The sequence below is a fragment of the Diceros bicornis genome, chromosome 8 (genome assembly GCF_020826845.1).
Source record: "Diceros bicornis minor isolate mBicDic1 chromosome 8, mDicBic1.mat.cur, whole genome shotgun sequence".
In the NCBI taxonomy this organism is placed as follows: domain Eukaryota; kingdom Metazoa; phylum Chordata; class Mammalia; order Perissodactyla; family Rhinocerotidae; genus Diceros; species Diceros bicornis.
In genome coordinates this window covers 80,244,330-80,269,070 of record NC_080747.1, presented here as the reverse complement: position 1 = coordinate 80,269,070, position 24,741 = coordinate 80,244,330, and the positions used below count along the sequence as shown (strand labels likewise).

The following is a 24,741-nucleotide window of genomic DNA, read 5'->3' as shown; positions in this document are numbered from 1 at the left end:
GTCTTTCCACGGCGGGAGCCCCGCACACTCCGCCACTGCCCCACACTCTCCACCCGCTCCTTGTGAACACCCTGCCCTGCTCAAGTCGGCTCAGTTGTCAGGCTGCAGAGAATCCAGTCACTAATCTATGTAGGCCCACCAGTTGCCTGAGGGCTTGTTGTTGGGTGGGGCCAGTCTCTAGGGTGGGCTGCCTGCCCTGGCTGAGCTGGATTAAATCGGTGCTCTAGCGGGTGGGGCAGACCCTGGGCTAGCAGGCCTCAGGGAGAACTCCAATGGCGTCTGTGTCAGCACGCCCACACCAGGCCACAACAATGGCCGCCGCCAATGTCCCAGTCCCTGGTGAGGTCTCATCCCTCACCGAGATGCACTCAGGGCCTATTAGGTGAGTCTCTTTTCACCACAGCACTATGCACCTTTCTTTCTGGTGATTTTAGGATGCTTTCTGAAATGGGTGAGTTTGCACGTTGGCCCTTTAAGAGCCAGTTTTAGTTTCTTTGTGAACCGGGTTTTCTGGGGGTACTCCCCAATGCTTTAGTAGCAGCAAAGTCAGATATTATGCCGCTGGTCTCGATTGTGCTGGGTCCACAAAATGCCCACAGCGGGGGCGCTCCCGGCTCAGGGCCCCGCGTCTCCAGGGAGGCTGCGTACCTGTGCGCTGCTCCCGGCGGCCGTGAAGCTGGCGGCTTGTGAAGGCGGCGTTTTTCCTCTCCGGAAGGGAGTCTCTGCCTCTTCCACCTCAGTTAGGATTGTCCGTTGTTGCAGGAGTTCCTCTCATCCAGTTTTCAGTTCTGTCTCGGGTAATTTTCCACGAGTAGTTGTAAATTGGCTGTGTCCGCCGGAGGAGGTGAGTTCCGAGTCTGCCTACGCCGCCATCTTGACTCCGCCTCAAATGCTAGTTCATTTTAGCTGCTGGAGCCTGGTCTTAGTTATGAGTAACCAAACACTACTTGTAACTCACAGGGACAATCAGTGACATAGCATGCGGTTGGCTGCAACTTTCATGTCTGTAGTGGTAGCGAAATGATTTGATGTGTTTTCCACGAGACCATAATGAAAAAATCTTTGGAAGAGGGTGTGAGTGTAACGAAATCATTTTTGTGTGGTCGAATAGATCAATCATCATAGAAATATATACACAAATTTGTGATTTAATAACTATTTTTCCTCAAGTAAAATATCTGCCATAGGTCAAATTAAAAGCAACTGGGTCAGGGATAGGTTTCTGGAGGATTCATGAACTGGGTCTTAAATATTTCTGCCAAGAAAGTTATGGCAAGAGAGCTTACCCGTATAACACAGATGATCCTGGATTATTACATAGAAACACAGACCTAGCATTGAAAACCACCCACCATGCTTCTCAGAACAGACCCTAATGGATTCTCTGTTGCTTTTTGGTCTGAGAATTGATTAGATTTGGATAGTAATAGAAAATATTCTAACAAAAAAGAGAGGTCACTGGAGAGCAACTGTGTCTAATTCAATATTTGGCACAGCAAAAACACCTCACTGCTGCTCAATTAAAGATAAAATGCTAACAATTTACTAATTTCCACTACTATACTCAGTCTCACCTCCCCTCACCTGTCCTCTGGACAAGAGAAAAAAAACCTGATCATAAAAACACAGATTTTTAAAAATCTACAAAGTCACATTTATCCATATAAGCAGTAATTTGCCAATGTGTAAATTTTTGTTTTTATTTTTGGCAAGGAAGATTAGCCCTGAGCTAACATCTGTTGCCAATCCTCCTCTTTTTGCTGAGGAAGATTGGCCCTGGGCTAACATCTGTGCCCATCTTCCTCTACTTTATGTGGGACGCCTGCCACAGCATGGCTTGATAGGTGGTGCACAGGTCCACACCCAGGATCCGAACCTGCGAACCCTGGGCTGCTGAAGCGAGCTTGCAAACTTAAGCCACTATGCTAACCCCAAGCTGGCCCCTCTAATGTGTAATTTTTTTGTGTGCGTGTGAAGAGGACTAGCCCTGAGCTAACATCTGATGCCAATCCTCCCCTTTTTTCTTGAGGAAGATTGGCCTTGTGCTAACATCCATGCCCATCTTCTTCTACTTTTTATATGGGACGCGCCACAGCATGGCTTAACAAGCGGTGCGTCGGTGCGTGTCCAGGATCCGAACCTGTGAACCCCAGCCACCAAAGCGGAGTGCGCACACTTAACCGCTTGCACCAACGGGCCGGCCCCCTCTAATGTGTAATTTTGACCTTTGATATACATTTGGGCTTTTCTCTTTGTTCTTTCTCCAGCTTCTGGGTGTTTAGCCCATAAAAGAAATGAAGCCAGAGAAGGATGCTAGTTGCATTTGGTGGCAGAGATACCAGAAAGCTGTGAGTGATGAGCCATTAGGTTCCTCTTTCATCTCCAAGGGTGAACACTGGGCTTTGCTACATTAACTGTAAGGTCATTAAGATGTGTGCTTCCTCCTGGCTGCCAGGTGGGCCGTAGGACTCCATACAGAAGCTGGAGAATGTGAGAGGTGAAGAGAAGCCGACCATTCTTTTCACTCCTGAGAGACCATAAATAACCATCTCTCAATAAGATTACACAGCTTGAGAGTTGAAATATCATTTAGTTCTGTGGTTTAAAAAAAATGGCAATATAACTTTCCAAAGGAGACCATACCACAGAATTCCAGTATCTAAAACTGATAACACCCAATAAAAATGGAGCTCCTCTGGTTAAAGTTTGAAGGGAATAACAAGGCCAACCCTACTCATTCTTCCCCACTTTCTCCTGAGCAGCTCTTAACGGTTCTCCCAGAAAGCTCTGAGTTCCACAGGACCCTCAGAATGGACAGAACACAGCTGGAAGTTCCTTTCCTACTTCACCTCCTCCCATCTCCTTCTACCATTTTACAACTTGGGTGCTGGAAAAGGAAACTGAGACCAGAGAGTTTCAGTAATTTCCCCATGATTACACTATTAGAGGGAGAAGTGAATCTAGACTGTCAGTCTATGGTTTGTTTGTTCGCTTTTTACTATACAATACTGTCTGGATACAAAGGGATTGATTCTTAACATCATTTCAAACCACTTTTCAAATCATTTCCCATTTGAATATTAAACTGCAAAGACAGAGGAATTTGTCATAGACTTTCTGATTACTTCAGAAACTGAAGACTATTAACCATGGTTCATCACTGAGGGAGTAATTCAGGGACACGGTCTTAGATCGCATGAAAACTCAAGGCAACCACGGACAGTTCGACTCATCAGAATATTATTTATTCACCATCAGCTGTGTGCCCCAGATGCTGGAAGACATAAAAGAAGCATAAAACATGGTACCTGACCTTAAGGGACTGACTATTTTGTTAGGCAGAGTGTGTGTTTAGAAGATAGTTATCAATTGAACTGTGTAGAATTTAATGAAAATTTCATTGTAGTTTGTGACAGGGAGGAAGACAATCAGATCTCTTACTTATCAATTAAAAAATGAGAGAAGGAGAGAAGTGCAGGAATTTGGTTTTTGGTCTTTAAAACTATCAGCAGGTTGATGGATCTAAGGCTGTTCAAAGTCTCCTGGACTGTCAAATTCCTGGAAAGCAGAAGGTAAGAATTTTGCAGAGAAAGATGGGTAGCATGGGGAAAAATAGATTTTATATGAAAAGAGAAACAGAAATGGAGAATGCAGAAATGGAACCAGGAGCTTAGAATGTTCTAACTACTATATTTCTTGAAGTTAGACTCTGTAAAATTTCCTTCAAAATTTTAGACTCATGAGTCATTCTCTAAGCTTGTGTGAAGGGTTTAAATTGTATTCAATCAAACTTTTCTCGAATAAGTCAGAATAAATGGATACAAATTGCCTAGTAGAGTGTATAGTATATAGAAAGCAAAACACGATATATATCATTATTATGTTGAAATATTATAATTTCTGATACCCAGGGTTCCACATGGTTAAAGTTATTAAAAAAATGCAAAGCTGCTGCACTTTTCAATATATTGTGTAAAGGAAAAGCACTGAGTGGCATCTGGGAGCTGGGAGCTGTATAGTTCTGTTTCTTCTACCAAGTGTCCAGTTACCCAACATAATGAAGCCTCGATTTTCTTATCTGACGACAACGGAAAAGAGGCATGATTTCAAAGATGTTTTCTATCTTTAAATTTATGTAAAGCTGGGGTTAAATCAAAGGCCTGGTATAATCTGCTAGTATTTTTAGTATTTGTCCTGTGAAATCCTCCATGTATAAACTTATATGACTTGAAAGTAATGGAAAAAAATTCTCTGTGTGAAGTTTTTTCATATTAGCTTTCCAGCCTTGTACTGTATGTGCAAACTCATTTCAGAGACTTCTAAATAATTATCCCTGATTAAGAGACAAGGGAATTTTAGTTTCTAAATCATAACATGTGGGAAGTGTATCCTTGTTTTCCTTGACATTAACAAGATCATAATTCCGTCTGAAAAGCTGACTTACAGGCGTAATCTTGTACATATGCTTATTGAGAATGGATCTGCTTTTATATTTGATAGAAAATGTGATTGTGTTCTGATGAGAGTGACGTTTAAAATTAGTTTCCCAGACCTGGTGTGCCCAATGAAACCTCACAGATGGAAGAGGAGAAAAATGTCAGAGAGCTCATACCCTTGGCTTTGCTTCTGCTGCCTCCACTTTTCTCCCGACACCTGCTTCTTGGCATTGCCTCTAGTGCCTCAAAAGGAAAACATGTTGCGAAGTGGTGTAGTGGACCATTGTACAATATTGGAACACATTTTTAAAAGGGAGCCACTTCTCCTGCTCTCCTCCTGCTGACCTCTCCTCCTTTGTATTTATCTTCCTTCCTGCCCTAGATTCCTCAGGATACTGTAAGGTTTTCCCCGGGGACAAAAGCAAAAAGAAATTCTTGGTACTTTAACAGGCTTAGATACTGCAGGGAATTCCCATTTCTCATCAGACCTCTTTCAATAGCAGTTCAAGGACACACTGTTGCAAAGACTGATGTATGTATTTTGAGGAAAAACAACAAGGAAAAACAAAAGCTGAGGTCTCTTCTATGTGTCACAGTGTTTTTAAAATTGCCCATCACTTGGTAACCATGTCTTCCTCTCTAAGGCAAAATTTCAGAGGTTCATCTTCTAGTATTAAGCCTATCACAAGTGACATGTACGGTGTTAATGGTTGTTTTAGCCTGTACATCACATAACATAAGGGGAAAATCTGACCCTGAAATAAATGAATGTTTTATTTGTAGACAACTTTTGTTTGGAAGAAACAAATTCAAAATGAAAAAAATTGATATAATCTGGAAAAATTATGGTTCATCTTGGATTCACGTATTGCTCCGTAATGATTTCTTGCCTCCTTTCTCATTCCCCACTGTGACGGTTTATTTAACGTGTCAGCTTGACTGGGCTAAGGGATGGCCAGATAGCTGGTAAAAATTATTTCTGGGTGTGTCTGTTGACAGTGTTTCCGGAAGAGATTAGCACTTGATTCAGTAGACTGAGTAAAGAAGATCCACCTTCACCAATGTGGGTGGGCATCATCTAGTCCCTTAAGGGCTCGAATGGAACAAAAAGGAGGAGGAAGGGTGAATTCCTTCTCTTTTTGTGAGCTGGGACTTACATCTCCTCCTGCCCTCTTTCTCAGGCTTCAGATTCCAGAACTTGCAATCAGGGCTCCTCTTCCCCATCCGCCCACCACCCACCTGCATTTCTCAGGCCTTCAGCCTTAGGCTGAATTACACCACTGGCTTTCCTGGTTCTCTGGCTCGCAGAGGCCGACTGTGGAACTTTTCGGCCTCCATAACCATGTGAGCCAATTCCTATAATAAATCTCGTCTTATATATATCCATATATATCCTATATATCCTATTCTGTTTCTCTGGAGAACGCTAATATATCCATCATTCTCCTTTATTTCTGGGTCTTCGATATAAAATCCACGTGTATTTATCCATTTTCAATGACATTGCTCTCAAAAAAATTTTATGTTAGATTTCTGTGGGATATTAATCTCATCCAAACTTCAGTAAAAAACACAGAGATCAACACTAGAATTCCTAGGATATCTTATCTTTCTCTGCAATAGAAAAATTATTATTAATGTTCCAGGGCCAGTTTAGTAAAAATACAAATGTGCTCTTTCCACTCAGTTTTCCAGCATCCTTACAATTGTGACTTAGCCAGGTGGCCTGAAACTCTGTTGGTTTTAATAGCAGTTTCTGAACTAAATGCCTTAAACAGAAATCAGAGGAACGATATTGTAGTGACATGGTCCCTTAACAAAGCAGTAGCACTCAACATGAGGATTTCTCTCTGGCCACTGAGACTGAAAAAAATCGCCACTGTTATCACTGTGAAATGAGTAGTCAAGGAGTTGCAAATTAAAAAGTTTTTTTTCCTTACAGAACTGAAAAGCACTTCAATCTAAATGACAAATTGAATGGATTTTCTTACAAAATTTTGGATTCCCCGTTACTCAGAGTGTTCAGACAACAGACGGACACTAACGTGAGGGAAGCCGACCCATTAGAATGGGAGGCAGTTGCACTGGGTGAGCTGTAAGCCCTTCTAATGCTGAGATTCCGTGGTTCTGGGAACCATATGGCGAAGGCATTAAAAGCAGGACTGAGAGAAAAGAGACGCTGGTTTCTTCCCGTTTCTCTCTACTTGCTGGCTCCCTGGACAGGCATACTCTCTTTACAACAGATATGCTAAATTGAACTGGTATGCCTAACGTCATCTATAATCTCCTAGCCTATTTTCCAAGTTTGTTTCTATATGATTATAGGCATCACTAAAACTATTAATAATTGTGTCCTTTAACTACATTTTCAAATGTTTTGAGACATAGTCTCAGAGATGAGGCATGTGAGGTGGCGGGAGCCTAGAATGGAGAACAATATGAATTGCACTCAGTTTGTGACAGAAGGGAAAAGCATAGGTGATTATTCCCCAGTTCGCTTGATTTTTACCTGATGATTTACAAGGTATGTAAATTAGGATACAACCACAGAAGGTACATTTAATGACATCTTAATGCATCATGAAATTTACGACAAGGCATGAATAGCTTGTGCACTCAACCATTGGAAGCAGCTGCTGCAATAATTCTACTTAATACTTAGAAGCAAAGTAAAGCATATTGTTTTTGGTACAAATGTTTATGAAACATTAATAAGAATAATATGCACCATTCAATGCTGAACATATAATCTGATATCCTTTCAGATTTATAAATATTTATAAAGGAGACATTTTGGTTCTCAACATAAATGGATTCTAAGCCCAGATTCTAAGATGCTGCATGGTTTTCTTTCTCTGGGTATATATTTAACTAGAGTAAGACTAACTGACTCATAGGGCAGCACCACTTTTTACTGTACCTACTTAGCAAGAGCCTAAAGAGATTGCTGTGAATCAGTTCATAAAATATACTCTCTAATACAATAGCTCAGCTAGTGGCTAGGAAATGGAACTTTTACTATTGTGTTAGCTAGTAACTACTTACTGTGTTGGGAAGAATTAATGAGCTTCATTAAATTCAAGGAAACGCACAGTTTCTAAATTATGTGGTAATACTTGATATCTGTAATATAAATAATTTAAAAAATGCCTTTTCCATCAATGCCTCCAGTGTTGGTTTGGTTATTCACAATGACCAATTATAGGTATTAAAGGAGCTAGAATATATTTGGTAAAAAACTCTACATTCCAATATTACAGACAATTTGGTTTACTGTTCAGAACGTTGTGGTTCTTCACTGCTAACTACAGTCGCAAGGCTCTTTGTCACACCATTTTCTTTCTGGCAGTATCTTTTCTATTTGCAGTTGTATTATGTTTCTTTTAATGATTTTTACTAGCCAATGTCAGGTTTTTTTTTCCCCTCCCTTTAATGGGGAACCATTTTAGAGAAATAGGATACTCTAACTGTGATTTCCTTCCAGTTAAAATAATCCTAATTGCTAATTGCTCTTCAACGTTGCAGTACTGTCTATCCCTAGCTTCCTGAGTTTTGTTGAAAATGTCAAGATTATGAAATGAATCATTTTTATAACTTTATTTGTGTAAGTATTTAAATATGGAGTAAGTTTAACACGGCAAATTTAGCTCTCTCAAGCAATACAGTGAGTTTATTGAAAAGCGTCAGCAGAAATGTGAGCCTTGGGAACAGTGAAAAGATCTTTATGATCTAAAATATATTCCACAGCAACTAAACAGAGAGAGGACAGACTGATGGTGGTCAGGAGCTATGCTTCAGAGTGATCCGAAAAGTAATGCTGAGTTTGCCGCATTAAGACCACTTAAATCTGCCTGACCCGTTTAACACAATATGATTGGTCATTTAAATCAGCCTTAAGGCATTTGATCAAAGTATAATGACGTCTGTGTTCTTGAATCCATTGGCTCATGTCTTGTTATTTAAAGATGCTGGGATTTGTAACACTTCTCTGACCATGTGTTGGTCTTAGATTTCCGAATACTGCATAGCAGTATTAGACGCCCAAATCTAAAGAGATCTGTATCAGGTATTAGAAAACTATGCCACGTCTTAGAATATTTAAAAAGCTTTTTTTGACCCACTCTTGTCCTACTAATGATCAGAAATTGAGGCATCATCGTAAAAAAGAATTGGTAAAAAATTTCTTCTTTTCTGTTGCCATACATCTACTGTATGTTATGAACTTCTTCAACACATTGAAAGCTTTTAACAAATTTTATCTCAATTGTGTCTAAAATACCCCTGGGAAATAAATTTTAGCACCAAAGTAAATGTTTACAAGAATGTAGTACTAACAATAATCTAGGTCATTGGTACATTGGCTTCACAAATATTTCTGTTTTATCCATATCACAAACCTTGTCTTGCAGTGGAAAGAGAAAGAATGGTTAATAATGAATATATTTCACAGTCCATTTACAAGTATCTAGAGGCAGAGATTATGGCTTAAATAAGCCTCGGATAACTGTATTCCTGAGCCCAATTGTGGTGTAGGTTTACCTAATAAAGTGGTACATATCTTTCTTTTAAGGCCATACTGGTAATTTCCTCCTTAGACTCCACATTAACAACATTAGCGGGAGGCTGGGTCTGGTTTATTGACTAGGCTCCAGCCCCACACCAGCGTCTGCTTATTCACCCAAACTGGATCACGTGACTCCAGTAGTCACTAAAATACTATCCTCCTCTTCTCTGCTACCTTCATCTTCGTGTGTGATCTGAGATGACAGAACCACCCGTCCTCTACGTATAATCCCCAACCCTTCCTGAGAATGTCCTCTCTCTGCTGTTTTCACTTGGAGTCTGGAAGAGACCAGGACGGCAACACTATTAGTGGGAGGGAAACATGCCATTGTCTATATTCCATAGCATTTGATATTCACCGTAATCCCATTTGGAGATGTCAGAGAAATGTCTTAGGGAGGCTAAGTACCTTGCTCAAAGTCACACAACTATGAACTGGTATAGCTGGTGTTGGGACCAGTTTCCAATTTCAACCTCCCTTGTTCCCTACTGGATCACAGTGGTGGTAGCATGAAGGCCTGGTGAGTATGCACTCTTCCATGCCAACCTCTGGTATTTTCCAAGGCCAGTACCATGTCTACCATGACTTCTGGTTCTATCTAGGATGGGTCAACGATAATCAGGGCATTACATCATTTAATTTGCTAATAGATTATGAACTAAGCATGACATCTTCAACTAGTCTGGGAAATGGACTACTTAATGGAAAATGTAAGTCTTTTTCAAAGATAGTTTTAAAGGGATATTTTTGAAGTAAAAATCCCAACAATCAGAGTTCTGTGGGCAAAAGTTCTTATTCAATTACTTCTCTAAGAGTTTATTTTCTCTGAAAACTTACCTTTATACTTGACATTTGGTATGTGAATAGAAGTTTGAGAGAGAGAATAAGCTGGGAGTAATAAAGGAATGAATGATTCTAGGAAAAGGCTTGAGGAAATGTCAAAATGAGATTATAGATTGCCGGAACTGCTATTCTTGTAACTTATTTTCCTGGACATACCCTTTGACACGCTTTCATAAATATTTTCTTTGTCTCTCCAAACCAAGTTCACACTCCTGAAGCTTGGAGGGTAGATGAAGTGCTTTAGTAACATTATTTCCTCAGTTTTTTACATTTAGTTCTGCCTAACAAATATTTAGCAAATAAATGAATATGAACGAAAGAGTAAAATTTAACTCTTGTATATTGTATGATACATCATATTTGCTTGACTATGAACTGTCAATTGTCTTTGAATTATGAGTATAAGCAACAATAGTAAACTCTATGCAGCAAAGATATATAAATCAGAACAAAGTCATTACGAAATATTTGTAAGTTTGCATGTATGAGTGCAAGAGCATGTCAGTTACAAGTACGAGCGTATGTTTAGTGTTCAGAGGCATATCTCCTACACAGTGAGTTTTCAAACGTATACTTTTGTAACTCATTTGATTGAACAACATTCACAGTATGCTTTTACTACCAGTGATAATGTACAGGTAACCTAGAACTAACTCTGCACCTTAGGGACTTGAAAAGAAAGCTCCTAGATTCTGTTTCATCATACCTTTGGCTGATAAAGTGACAAAGGTGATAAGAAGGTGTTGGATAAAAAACCCTGGGATCTGACATTGCTGATCATCTTAGAAGTAAGCCCATTATTCTTGAGCAGGAACTGGAAGTCTTAAATGCTGGATTTGCCCAGCGATGCTTACATTTTGTTCTTTATTTGTGTGACAATTAACTTTTATTATTGAAATTCTAATACTAATTACTGTTTTATATTGAAATAATACCTTTAAAATGTTTGATAAATATAGTATTTATTAGAAATGCATTATACTTTTAAAAAATTCAAAATGGCTAGAGACTTCCTATTCTGCACCAAAATGGAGTAGATTCACTTCTCCTTACTGTTCTTGATAAGTACAGCTAAAAACTCTGGAAGTTATATATAAAAAAAAAATAAGGAAACTCTGAAAGGTAGAGACAAAATAATAAATGTGTGTTGTTTTAAGCAGCTAATTTTGGGGATAATTTGTTACACACAGCCATTGATAACTAATGCACTGGTATGTACTCTGGTTCTCAAACAGAGAACTGGCACTATCTGGAAATATTTTTGGTTTTCACAACTTGAGGGGTGCTACTGGAATCTAGTAGGTAGAGGTCAGAGATGCTGCTAAACATTCTGCGATGCACAGGACAGCCCCCGAACAACAAAGAATTCTGACCCAAAATGTCAATAGTGCTGAAGTTGAGAAACTCTGGTCTATACACTAAAGCAGATTAAAGTACCTTTAGTCAATAGGTTTTAGATCGCATATTCCACATACTACTTCTGATATCTACTACCTGGAAGGCAATTATTTTTAAGTACATTTCTGGGAATGCTATTGTAAAATGAGTGGCATCATCATTCAGTTTTGAAGGATTACAACATCTTTTCCTTTAGAAATGTCCCAGAAAGAAAAGTATGAGGGCCGGCCCCATGGCTTAGTGGTTAAGTGCGTGCACTCTGCTGCTGGCGGCCGGGGTTCGGATCCCTGGCGCCCACCGACGCACCACTTCTCTGGCCCTGCTGAGGCCGCATCCCACATACAGCAACTAGAAGGATGTGCAGCTATGACATACAACTATCTACTGGGGCTTTGGGGGGAAAAAATAAATAAATAAAATCTTAAAAAAAAAAAAGTATAATACTTTAAGTTTATTAATAATGCCTTAAGTTTATTAATCCTAGAGATATGTCCATTCTGAAATATATAGGCAAGCTAGAAGCTGATCATAAAACATGCAAATGAGCTAGAGAAATTTTACATATTAATCTCGCTATGGTAATACCTGAGCAGCCAAATTTATCTTTGCCTATATTTGGCAAGTTATGCTCCTCCTCAGGATAAGACTCATTATGCCAAGTTATATCTTATACTGAAAGGGTTGACATACAATGAGAGGAGATCCTAAAATCCTGGTGGGTGTGTCTGTAACTTTTTACACTCAAACTAAAGTGCTTCATGAATAAATCAGTGGCATTGTCACGGAGAGAAGGCATACATTTTTCCACAAATGGAACTGCAAGCAACCAGTGCACATTGCGAATAGCCAGTATGTTTCATTTATGACCTGTCCTGTCAGAGAAACAGCATAATTTACATTGCACACAACTGACATGTTTCCGGTACATAAAAACACACTGAATGGTAAGGAAATAAACACTGATATAATTGTGCTTCTGCCTTATTCAGAGCAATAATATAATTACCATATATTTTTTAAGGTAACAGCAGTGACAGCTGATATCCCATTGAAGAAATAGCTCCTCACACTGAAGCCAAGAATTGTCATGCTCAGAGTTACCATCAGCACACAGTGTCTCACAGCTACACCACAATCACCATCATCAAATAAGCTATGTGACCCCTTAGTCCTGACTGCACACATAGCATTTCCCTTTTGCCCACACAGACCAAGGAATACTGGTTAAGGATATAGCTGCCAGGGTCTATTCCCCTTCAAGCATATTCCTGTCCTAAATTTATTATCTAGACCAAAGACAGCTGAAAGGCTGACTCAAGCACACACCATGGTTTTCCTTTGACCATGATCATGAGAAATCGTGACTGAGCAGCACAGACTTGAAAAGAGGTGGGAGTGCACGACACGCAAAGTGAAATACATTGCCCCTCCTGTCCACTGCTCAGAAACCCCAATGGCTCCTTATTCTCTACAAATTTTTGTCTCTGTCTGGCATTTAATGATTTCTCTACAACTGCTTTTTAAAAAATTTATTTCTTAGTACCTCCTGTTGTGAATTCTTTACTTCAGTCAAATTCAATCAGACTCTTCTCCTTATGTCTGTGTCATAGCTCATGGGGTTCCTTCCCTCTGAACTAAACTTATCTCTTCCTGTACAAATTGTAACGGTCCTCACAAGTCCAGTAAATATTTTACCCCTTCAGTGATGCCTTCTTAAATCCCCAGAGAGAAGGTAGTTCTTTCCCTCCTCTAAAATCACAAAATGCAGTTTATTTGTATGTTTCAGTTCCCATTTTCTGTTGAACTGCATGTCTGAATTACCTTTGCATTTCTCCAACGCACGACGTCTACTATATTAAACGCACGTAAAATCACCTGACCTAGACCCGAATAAAATGCAAAGCACTTACCTAAATTTGTAAATTCGGATTTATGTTGTCCAATCATTGAATCTATGTTTCTTGTTTGATTGGTTTGACTTGACTGTTTGTGAGTGTGTCATTCCCTTTACAGAAAATAATACAAAGTGACAGACAGCAGCACTTACATTGTAATTAATTAATTAATAGTGGTCTATAGAAAGCTCCTTAATATCTTATATCAACCTTTAGTCTGGCACTATCAAATAAACATACTAATCTTCCTTATTTCTTTCCTTGGTAACAAGAGATGATTTAATTCATCTCAAAGATACATTTGAAAGTCTAAACGGTTGCCTTGCCCTGGAATGAAGCTTTCTTTTCTAGGACAGGAAAGGCAATGTGGTTAGTGTGCAATTGCTATAATGTGAGGGAAATACAATTAAATTTAATTAAGCAGGCTTAATGACCAAAATGTTAATACAGTTCTAGTTTATAATATCCGGCCTTAATGTGTGTTTTGTCTGATGAATTCATAGAGCCTCCCAACATATATTTGGCTTGACTCCGCCGCCTGTCACAGAAGGAAGTTGAATGGTTCAGAGAGAAAAATAAACAATTCTCCTTCTTGTATAACATGTTTATTTATGGCACATGTGGTTTATAATAAAATAGAATAGTTAGGCACACTAGCGTCTATCCTGAAGAATAAGACATGAAGAAGCTAAAAATGAAAATGAAAAGAAGAGAATATAAACACAGATCAGGTAATTATGTTTCCTCATTAACTCTCATTGCAATCTGGTAAATGAAACTAAATATCCCAGCATGTTTAGGAGACTGAATGTATTCCATTACTGGGATTTACCTGCTAATAAAATAAAAATATTCTGCTTTTTAGATTGAAATTTGGGTTAATTCTATTGTCTTGCCATCACATCCTAATGGCACCAGGCAACTAATACTTACTAAAAGCATCAAAGTTATCTTCTCGAATAAGTACAAAGTCATGAAACTTTATAAATTGCAGTGCCAAGAATTTTCTGTGTACTTGTTTTGTGAATTTACCTGTACCATGAGGAGTTTAACTATATGATTCTTTAAAGGTAATTTCACAATAAGTTTCCTTTTGTCTTCAGGAGAAATATCTAATAAGATGATAAAAAAAGAATTTATTTTATTTTTTCTGTTTGGAGAACAACAGTTTTCGAAATAAATAGCCCTTCACTTGAATGAGTAGCTCCAATTTAAATAAAACATATTCCAGTATTACTTTCTCTTTTGGGAATTTAGATATATGGTTGATAGGTGACAGATAGAGGAGAGTCAGAGAGATAATTTTGTGCTTCCTTCACATAATATTATATGTAATAAATGTATGCAGTGCTTAAAAAGGAGATTTGGTTCTTGGGAAGCAGTTAGATGATAATTATGTCGGGAAAGAAGCCTGGAAGAAAGGAGTCCAGAGGAAGTACTAAAGAGGGAACATGACACAATGCAGCCCTTCCCTACAGTGGTTCTCATACCACCTGTGCTGCAATCAACTGGAATGCTTAATAAGTATGTACATTCCCAGGCCCACTCAAAATGCAGTGGGTCAAAATCTTTCAGTATCAGACAAAAGCATCTGGAATTTTTAACGGACATCTTTGGTGATTCTGAGGCACGTTAAAAATTAAGAACCATTGCTAATGAAAAAGCACATTTTTAATTTTTTATAAGTATAATAAAAACTGTTTTAAAAAGCATCACGGCACTCATCTTTAGTACTTTCTCCATCTCTTCTTACCTTTTTAATTTAGCAGTTCCATCTCATGGTTCTCTGCAGACTGTCTTTGTCTGCTATATAGTCTACCAGGTGGAAGAGACTCACATCGCAAAGCCCATATCTTTATATCTCTGTTCAAGAAACTAGCCAAGTCTGAGACTACGTTCATTTGGCCTCAATTCCAAATTTCTAGGGAAGGGATTCTCATCAGCTCAGCTTGACTGAGTGCCTACCCTTTGTCCAAAAAGTTACAGCCAGTAAGACAGGGCTATGAAATAAAACTTGGTTACATGGTCCCACCCTTACTACCCACGAATTCATTTACAAAAAATATTGCGCATATACTATTTGACAGAGAGAGGATACTACATCCAAAATAAAATAGTGAGCAATTAGGACTGAGGGAGAAATGTTCCCAAAGATGAACAAATCTTTGTTCTCTGGCAGATAACTTAAAACATGTCAACCAAAAGTAGCAAAGTAGTGGTAAGAATCTAAATGTCCAACAATAAGGCACAGTTAAAGGATAAGATACATCTACTAAACAGAAGAGTAGAAGTCCATTCTTAGAAGAATATATAGAATGAAGGAAAACTGTTCAAGATATATTATTACGCTAGAAACACACATGAAAATTATAAGGCAATAAACCTATGTTGTTTTAAGTCACTAAATGTGTGGTAATTATTTTGGCAGGAACAGAAAACTAATATGCAAGAGAGGATAGGTAGGTAGATAGGCAGATAGATATAATACTGCAATTATCATACATATATGTGATAATTATAGCATTATTTTAACAGCAACCTAAATGCCCATCATAAGCGAATGGATAAATGAATGATGGTATGTTTCTACTTCAAACGCTATATATTAAAACAGAATAAGCCAAATACATGTTATCAATATATTTAAATCCTCAAAATATCATGTTGAATGATCAAAACAACTTATATAATAACAAATAAATTTTCATACCATTTGTGAAATTTGTTCATTAAGCTGGAAACACGATATATGGTATGCGGATACCTAGATTCAGTAAAAGTTCATTGAAAGGTTACCCCTCAGATTCGTTATAGTGGTTGCCACTGTGAAGATATGATAGGAAATGAGATTAAAGAAGATGCCAAAGATAACTTCAAATGTATCTGAAATGTTTTAGGTTTTTATTTTTAAAATCCTAAAATGAATATATATATTTATAAAAAGACAGAAATAAAGAAGGTAAGTAGGGAGGAAGGAAGGCAATAATAGGTGGAGACAGAATGCCCTGAAATTAAGCTGAAAGATTACTTTGTGCTGTGTAAATTTAGGCAAATTACTTGAGTTCTCCAAGCCAAAAAAAATAATATTTTTTTTCAGTCTGTTGGAAGAATTAGAAGAGATAATTTATGTAAAGTGGATAATAAAAGTCTTACACATGGTAAGGACTGAATAGATATTAGCTGTTTTTCCTTTCCCCAACATTATCTCTGAGTAGATCTGATCTCTCTAGGTATGTGTCTCTGTCAGATAGAGAGGGAAGGATAGGTTCTAAAACTAGTTCAAGAACTTGGTAACCTGTTTCATAGAGACATTACAGAGTAGCAGGCAGTAGAGGGTAACTGAACTTCATTTCAGCTCTATATATAAATTCAGGAAGGTACTAGCCCAAGCTGTGTAAGCTTAGGGAGATTGAGAGTGAAGCATGAGAAATTTGTTCTGCTCTGTCTGTTCTGTGTATTATCCCTTAACAATCATGCTTTGCATTGCATTATAGATGAGATGCACCTGGCCCAGGTATTGGGCTCCCCAGCATGGATTTAGGCAAGACTGCATCCTGAACTCTATTGGCTATATTGGGCCAAAATGGGGACAGTTGAGCTTCCAAGTTCTGATCTTTATTTTTTCAATCTTATTAACCACAAATGTTGGCCGACTGTTCAGCCCCTTTTAGGTAGATTAAAGTGCTTAAACCTTCATGTCATTGTAGAATGTTAATGAACTCTACTATATATCCTAGCCAATGCTGGAGGGAAAATTGTTTTCACCATTATTTTGTCTTCTTGACTTTCCTAATGATGGTCAAGGATATAGGAGGCTATTGTGATGGTCATAAAATGGGGCCAGTAGCTCTAATCTTTTGTCTATCAGATGTCCCAGCATCTCTAAACATACCATTTTCCCCTTGGCTACATTGATTAATTCAGAGATAGGGACGTAACCTACGAGGATGTTGAGATATTAGTCAGACTTTTGAGGTAGAAGACCCTACTCTTTCACACTGGACTCCATCCTGGAAAAATAAAGCCACGGCACTTATGGTAGCCATCTGGCTACTAAGGGAAGCTTGTAATTAAGCTGAAATGGAGGAGAGACGAGCCAACAAATGGCAACAGACCTGGTCTGAACACACATTAGCTCTTCATATCAAGATACAGTTGACCAGATCTTTTCCTAAACTTTTTAGTTATGTAACACAATAAATTACCCTTTTTCCTTTAGACAGTTTTTATAGGATTTTCTGTATCTTTGAAATGAAAAGGTATGTATTTCCTTTCTTATGGAATATGGCAGCCAAAGGAGGTAGCCTGGTAGCTGCAGGTGAGAAAGAGTTCCTGATGGGGCTTATGGATTCTTCCCAGTAGTATTGAATGATGTCTTGATTAATACCCAGGTTCTCATTTAGGATTTAAATATGTGTCCTCTCTTAACTCATTTCATCCCTTGATCCTCCTTTGGGGCTACACCTTGCTTTCTATAATCCCCAATTCCTGGAGAGTTGGAAATAGAGATTTGTTGAATATAGACAGATATTTTCTTTCAAAATCAACAGACTCTGTAGGATTCCTTAGTGCTGTGCTCTGCTTGATGTATTGAACTTTTTGGTACCTCAATTGCCAGAAGCTTTGCTGAACTTCCAGCATTCTGAGACTACTGTTCTTTGAAGCATATGCTGATTATTTCCCAACTAACAGACTGGCCTGAGGAAATCTCTGGGCATGGCCAGGTTCTAAGACTGAAGGGTATGAATGCAGGAACAAGCAGATGTTCAACTGAAAAGGTAGGGACTGAAAGCAAGCTCTGCAGGAGGGCAAAATTAGTACCCTGAGATTTGGATGAAGAGAAACCAAGGGTTAAATAATCATGGAATAGTTGAATCTAGAAGGAAGAGCCACAAAACAAAAACTGGTAAAAGGTGACAGAACATCTATAGGGATAAAAGGACCCAAGCAAATTTAGAGATAAATATTAGGCAAAATTGAAAGAAATAAAACAAGCAAACTCACTTGTTGCTACTTCTGATCATCCTTTTCCAGCTTCTTCCACATGTGGAAATTTGATCTGCTTCACACAGACTGCCCAGCCTCTGAAGAAGGTTGCTTTTCTATATTCCAATCAGTATCTGATTTTTCCACCAGACACATGCTGTGTTTCCTGACAGCTGCTTTGTCCCCATTTGGAGTTCCTACTCCAGGTACTGCCTAGTGGACTTTGGTTTCAGGAAAGATTGAAACTAGACTTTGTTTGCCTTTTTCTGGGTCTAGAGCTAAGTCTTTTTCCAACAGTTCTCCAACAACCAACTGGTTGTCCAACAATTCAATTCAATCCTGACACTAACTCCTCTGAGTTAGGACTCCACAGGTTAAGGAGTCAATCCCATAAGACTGCCCCCACTTCAGATTAGGAGAACCAGAAAAAATGGGATCCTCAGGTTACCCACACTTCTGCCCAGCCAGCTACAAATTTGAGGGTTCCTTCAACCTCCCCCTCCATTTCGATTATTCACTATAACAACTCACAGAACTCAGAAGAGCACTATACTTATGATTCTAGTTTTATCATAAAGGTTACAACTCAAGAACAGCCAAATGGAAGAGATGCACAGGACAAGGTGTGCGGGGGTGGGGGTGGGGGTGGAAGGTGGGGTGGCACAGATCTTTCACGGCTTCTCTAGGAGTATCACCTTCTCGGGACCTCAATGTGTTCACCAACCCAGAAGTCCCCAGAAACCTTGTCATTCAGAGTTTGTAATCAAGGTTTCATTACATAGGCATGATTGATTGAATCATAGGCCATTGGTGATTGAGCTCAATCTCTAGCCCTCTCCCAGGAGGTTCCGGGGGTTGGGGCTGAAACTTCCAACCCTCTAATCATGTGGTTGGTTCCTCTGGTGACCAGCCCTCATCCTGAAGCTATCTAGAGGCTTATTACAAGTCAACTCATTAGCATAAACTCATGTATGGTTGAAAGCAGCTCCTTATGAATAACAAAAGACATTCTTATCACTCAGGAAATTCTGAGGATTTCAGGAGCCTTATGCCAGGAACCCGGAACAAAGCCACAGAATTACTGTACCACAGAATTTATCTCTGAAATTACAGAGGTGGCATGTAGACCAAATAGAATTTCCATATCACCCTCATGAACCCTTGTTCTCTATGCTTGGGTCTTTGTTATTTTCTGGACAGATCAAAACAACGTCTCTGAAAATTATTTAAATTTTCATGGGCTGATTAGTAATTTTGTTTTTTTTTGGTGAGGAAGATTGGCTCTTAGCTAACACCTGTCGCCAATCCTCCTCTTTTCGCTTGAGAAAGAGTGGCCCTGAGCTAACTTCTGTGCCCATCTTCCTCTATTTTGTATGTGTCTTGCCACCACAGCATGGCTTGATGAGTGGTGTAGGTCTGCACCCGGGATCTGAACCCAGGCCGCCAAAGCGGAACACAGTGACCTTAACCACTATGACACTGGGCCAGCCCCTGATTAGTAATTTTTGATGAAAAAAAATCAATTTATTCATATATATTTTATAAAATTGACATGTAACATTCTCCATGATCTTTACAGCAATTGTCTTTTGTTCTAACCATTATGCTCTGAAAGTCTGTAAATGAGCCTAAAGAGTTTACCAGTCATTTCATCTTGGCTGCAGTAATTCATGGCTTTCCTATTTGTATATTATTTGCCTGTTATGGTTTCACTTGTTCAGTTTGCATCTCCATAGTTACTACTATATTGCATAATAGCTTCAGTTCTAAAAGTTGATTATTGACTTGTATTATTCAAGATATATTAGATGCTAATAAATAACCACAAAACTCAGTGGCTTAATAGAACCAAGCTCTACTCTTGTTTCATGTCTAAAAGACCAGCAGGTCACTATGGTCACCAGGGCTAAAGGCCTTCATCCTGATGCCTCTTTCTTAGATTGCTGTGCCGGAGGGAAGAGAACCTGGCGAACGTGCACTGGCTCTAAAAGCTCTACCCAGAATGGATATGTGTCATCTGTTCACACTTTATTGACTAAAGCCCCATGAGTCTTTCGCTTGACCTAGTTGCAGGTACCATGATCCTCTCAGGTTTTGATGGGAAATCCAAACGTTTAATCTATTTTTCTGCAAAGATTTTGACTAAATGAAAGTCTTTTTTCCCATGTGTTACTATAAACAATTCAGAGCTTTAATAATGAGTTTAGTGGTCATGCCATTGATTTGATGCTTGCCAAGAGTCTGAGTTTTAGTTGGCCTTTTTAATGCAAAGCATTTCTCCATTTTATTTTTTGTTTTTTAGAATTGAGAAACAGTTCTACTGCCAAACCAGCAAGTCCCTGAATTTGTAGACTCTTTCTATTTCTTTTAAAATCTGTTTTTTTGTGCTCACTTTTTTCTTCTGATATCCTGCCAAATACAGTCAATAACGACCACCACGTACCACTAATGTTCTATTTTCCTACCACTTCTCCCTGGACTACAAATTCATGAGGTACACGAGTTGCCTTCCAAGCAAAGGTGGAAATGTTACCAAATGTTTTGACGCTACATAATGTGGACCATCCTTTTAGGCTCCTACATCAGTTGTCTCACTACTTGTTACCTAGACCAATATCAATACCACATGTTTTAGCTCTGTGGTCATAGCAGCATCCAGTATCAATCAGGATAGGTTACATTGATGACGATTTCCATTTGCCTCATTAGATCTATATGCTTCTCTACACTATTTTGTGTCCTGGGGTGGGAGTGGGGTGCTTGATGTTAATATCTGCATCAATGAATTCCTTTGTCTTCCAGCTTCCAAGAGTGTTCTCCAATAGAAGTCATTGGAAGGAAATCAGGGAGTGAAAGGAAAGCAGGGACAGGGTACTCATTCTCCGGGATTCTTCCCCTTCAGGTCACTACTGTTTGGCTGGATTCCTCTACTGAAGATAATAGCTATCATCAAGCCCTCTCAACACAACTATACTCTCCAGGTTCTAGTAATTAATTCTCCCTCTTCTTGCCCTTTTAGGTTTAGGGGTCATAACGTCTCTCCAATGTTATAAGGCCCAGGCTACTACATCATTCCTCATCAGTTTCCCTAATCTCTGATGACCACAACTTTGTAAATACAGCCTTCATTTAAATCTCCTCAATCATCTAGTTTGAGGGGCTTCCTTTTAGGACTCCAATTGATTAAGCTATGTTTCAGTAGTAAACAATCCCTGAATCTTGGCAGCTTAACATAATAAAAGTTTCTTTCTTTCCTAGGAGACCTATCCCACAGGTGTGGGCAGGGCGCTCTGTTCCCTTTAGTCACTCAGCGCCACAAGCTTGAGTTTAGCTCGTGCTTCTGTGACCAGCAGAGCTGGAGGAAGAGCATACGGCGACTTATGCACAGGCCCTTCTACTTCTGCCTGGATGGGACACCTGCCATTTTTGCTTACAGTTCTAACCTCAAAGGAGTAAAAGTACCACCCTAACACACCATCAAAAGGGTGAAAACTGGAAGAACTTAATGATTACTTTACAAATAGTTCAAAAGTGATTTTTGAAGCATACAGCTATGATGAAATTAAAGCAAACATTAAAACTCATGTTAACTTCATACATGTACATAGTAAGAATGCTAACAGTGCATATATAGAGTATGATTCTGTTTGTACTCAAGCAAGTAAATCTGTTAGTTGTAACGATGCTGCACAATTAGCCAAAAAGGAAAATGTATGCTCACAAATAAAGAACTGAAAATTGACTTGTATTCTGGCCAGTTTATGAGCCTTCCAGCTGTGCTCAGCTCCACTCCAACCCTGGGCCAGGGAGTTGGCCATGTGAAACCCTTCCCACTTAGAGTAGCCCTACTGGTGGCTGTCACTCTTCCCATGGGCTAAAAGCCAAGCTCTATTACCACTGCATTTGCCTCATCCTCTAACATTTCAAATGACCTTGCCACCTCAAGAGAGAGAGAGGGGCTTCAGCAAGAATTCTATTGTACCTTCATGGTACCAGAGGAGCGGCTCCAGCTCATCAGTGTGATTCAACAGGACTCATGAAAGTGCCGGGTTCCCCAGTAGCGACCCACAAGGGGCAATTAGCAAAATGCAGAGGAGTGGAAGAGGAAATATCACGTGAAATGACTTTTGACCAAAGAAAAACAAAAGACTGGAAAAAGCACACTGAACGATTGCTTTCCCTTCCTCTCCTGACAGTTTTGAGATGGTGGCGTCCCATAGCCCCTCTGCAGATATCCCAGCAGCCGACTGGACGTCCTGTGAAGCTGGGACAGTTCGGTAACCTAGGACCTTAGACTCGCTTGCCGTCTTCACCTCTCTCGTCCCTTCACCCTGGCTCTTGTTGCCCTGTTTGTGTACCGTGCACTGCCGCTCTCCATGCGGTGGTGACACATAAGCTTTGCCTCAGGAGGTATTTGCTAAGGACTGAGGCTTGGAATACTGGTACCAAGGATGGTCATGGAGAGAAGACCTTCAGGAGGAAATTTGGAGCTGGATTTCCTACCTGTAGGAAAACAATAAAGACCAAGTTGTTTGGCGTGGTGAATAAGGTGATAAAAATCCCTGGAACTCAATAGTAGTACTGTTATTAAAAACTTTAACAGTAATTAGTAGAATTTAGGTATATTTAGTTTTTTTGCTCATCATTTTAATTTCAATCTCCTCTTGACCTTTATGACACTTTTGCCCCGTAGAGTTTCTTTTTTTTTCTCCACCACTTATATTTTCATGTATGTCTATGATAATCCTTGCTCAGATTGTTGTTTAATGACAGACATATACTCTTTATTAAAAGCCGGGAAATGTTGAAATGTTGGGATATTTATAGATAAGGCCCCATTCAATCACATTCCCAGAGAGAATGTCAGTTGTTAACAGACTCATTCCAAAAAAGAAATCTACTGAATTTTATTTTAAATTAGTCATTATCTTTATGCTGGTTTTGCAGCTGCCATTTGAATTTTCTGACCCAAATCTGTCTGGTTTACTTCATCTAGACAGACAGGTAAGCATACTAATCCAGGTTTTCGAAACAGGATACTTCTCATGCCAAGCTCTGAGTCAGGTCAAACTCACTTGGAAGTCAAAGAAAAAGGAAGAGTGTTCTAGGTAGCAACTGGTGTTAACAGAAACTCTGACTTAAAACGGCCCAAACAAGTAGAGTTTATTTATCTCACATAAGTCTGGAGCTAGGCAGTTATTGGTGTTGGGTTACCTACCCAGGCCCTTTTATCTGCCTGTTTTGTCATCCTTACATGTTGGCTTGGGTCCATGTGTGTATTAGTTTGTTAGGGCTGCCATGACAAAGTACCACAGACTGAGTGGATTAAACAACAGAAATTTTTTTTCTCACAGTGCTGGAAGCTAGAAGTCTGGGATCAAGATGTCAGCACAGAGTTGGTTTCATTTTGAGGCCTCTCTCCTTGGCTTGTAGATGGTCCTTTTCTCCTGTGTCTTCATATGGTCTTCCCTCTGTGCATGTGTGTGTGTCCCAGTCTCCTCTTCTTATAATGATACCAGTCATATTGGATTGGGGCCTACCCCAATGACTTCATTTTAACTTAATTATCTCTGTAAAGATTCTGTCTCCATCACGGTTACATTCTGAGGTACTGGAGGTTAGGACATCAACATATGAATTTTGGTGGGGAGACACAATTCAGCCCATACCACTGTGGTTATCAATTTGTGGTCATAAGATGATTGCCACAGCTCTACAACTCCTATTTACTATAAACAAACCAACAAACAGAAAGAAAAGAGAAGGGACTGGACCTGTTATCTTTATCCCCTTTTTAATAATTTTATTTATTTAACTTTTTTCCCCCAAAGCCCCAGTAGATAGCTGTATGTCATAGTTGCACATCCTTCTAGTTGCTGTATGTGGGACGCAGCCTCAGCATGGCCGGAGAAGCGGTGCGTTGGTGCACACCCAGGATCCAAACCCGGGCCACCAGTAGCAGAGCGCGTGCACTTAACCACTACATCTTTATCCCCTTTTTAGAAGAAAAACAAAAGCTTCCCTTACCAACATTCCTCCTTCATGTAGTTGATTCATTTATAGCTCATTGGCCAGAACTGTGTCACATGGTCACTCCTAGCTTCAAGAGAGGCTGGACAAGTGACAGGAGTTTTCAGTATCAGTAGCAAAGGGGACAAGGAAAAGGATGATTAAAAATGAATTTTGGGCCACTCAAGCTATAGTGTCTGTTCCAGAGAATTTCATAGAATATTTAACAAACATATATTTATCGACCTACTAATGCCAGACATTCTACTAAGCATTCGAGATACGTGAGAGAACAAAACATAGACCCTGCCTTCACAGAGCTTACAGTGGGGTGTGGAAGACAGACAATTAAATAGGCAATTACAGTGCTGTCTGACAATCAGTGAGGTGAGGCAGAGTGTACTACAGAAATGCATAGGGAGGCACAAACCTAGTCACAGAAAATCATGAAAGGCTCCACAAAAAACGTTACATCTATGCTTTTTCCATCATTAATGTGCAAGTAATTTATATACACACTTTGTAGAGATATTTTTTTAAGCAGTAAATTGATGTGCCAGAAATCACAAGCATAGGGCTTGGCACAAAATAATTTAAAAGTATGTGTCCA

General features: G+C 39.3%; 1 long non-coding RNA gene across 1 annotated transcript; it reads left to right on the top strand.

The window, feature by feature from the left end:
* Positions 1-271: 271 nt before the first annotated feature.
* LOC131409804 (uncharacterized) lies at positions 272-24,040 on the top strand. Its single transcript, XR_009221022.1, has 3 exons — positions 272-382; positions 20,062-21,103; positions 21,381-24,040. It is a non-coding gene; the product is annotated as an uncharacterized LOC131409804 (long non-coding RNA).
* Positions 24,041-24,741: the final 701 nt, after the last annotated feature.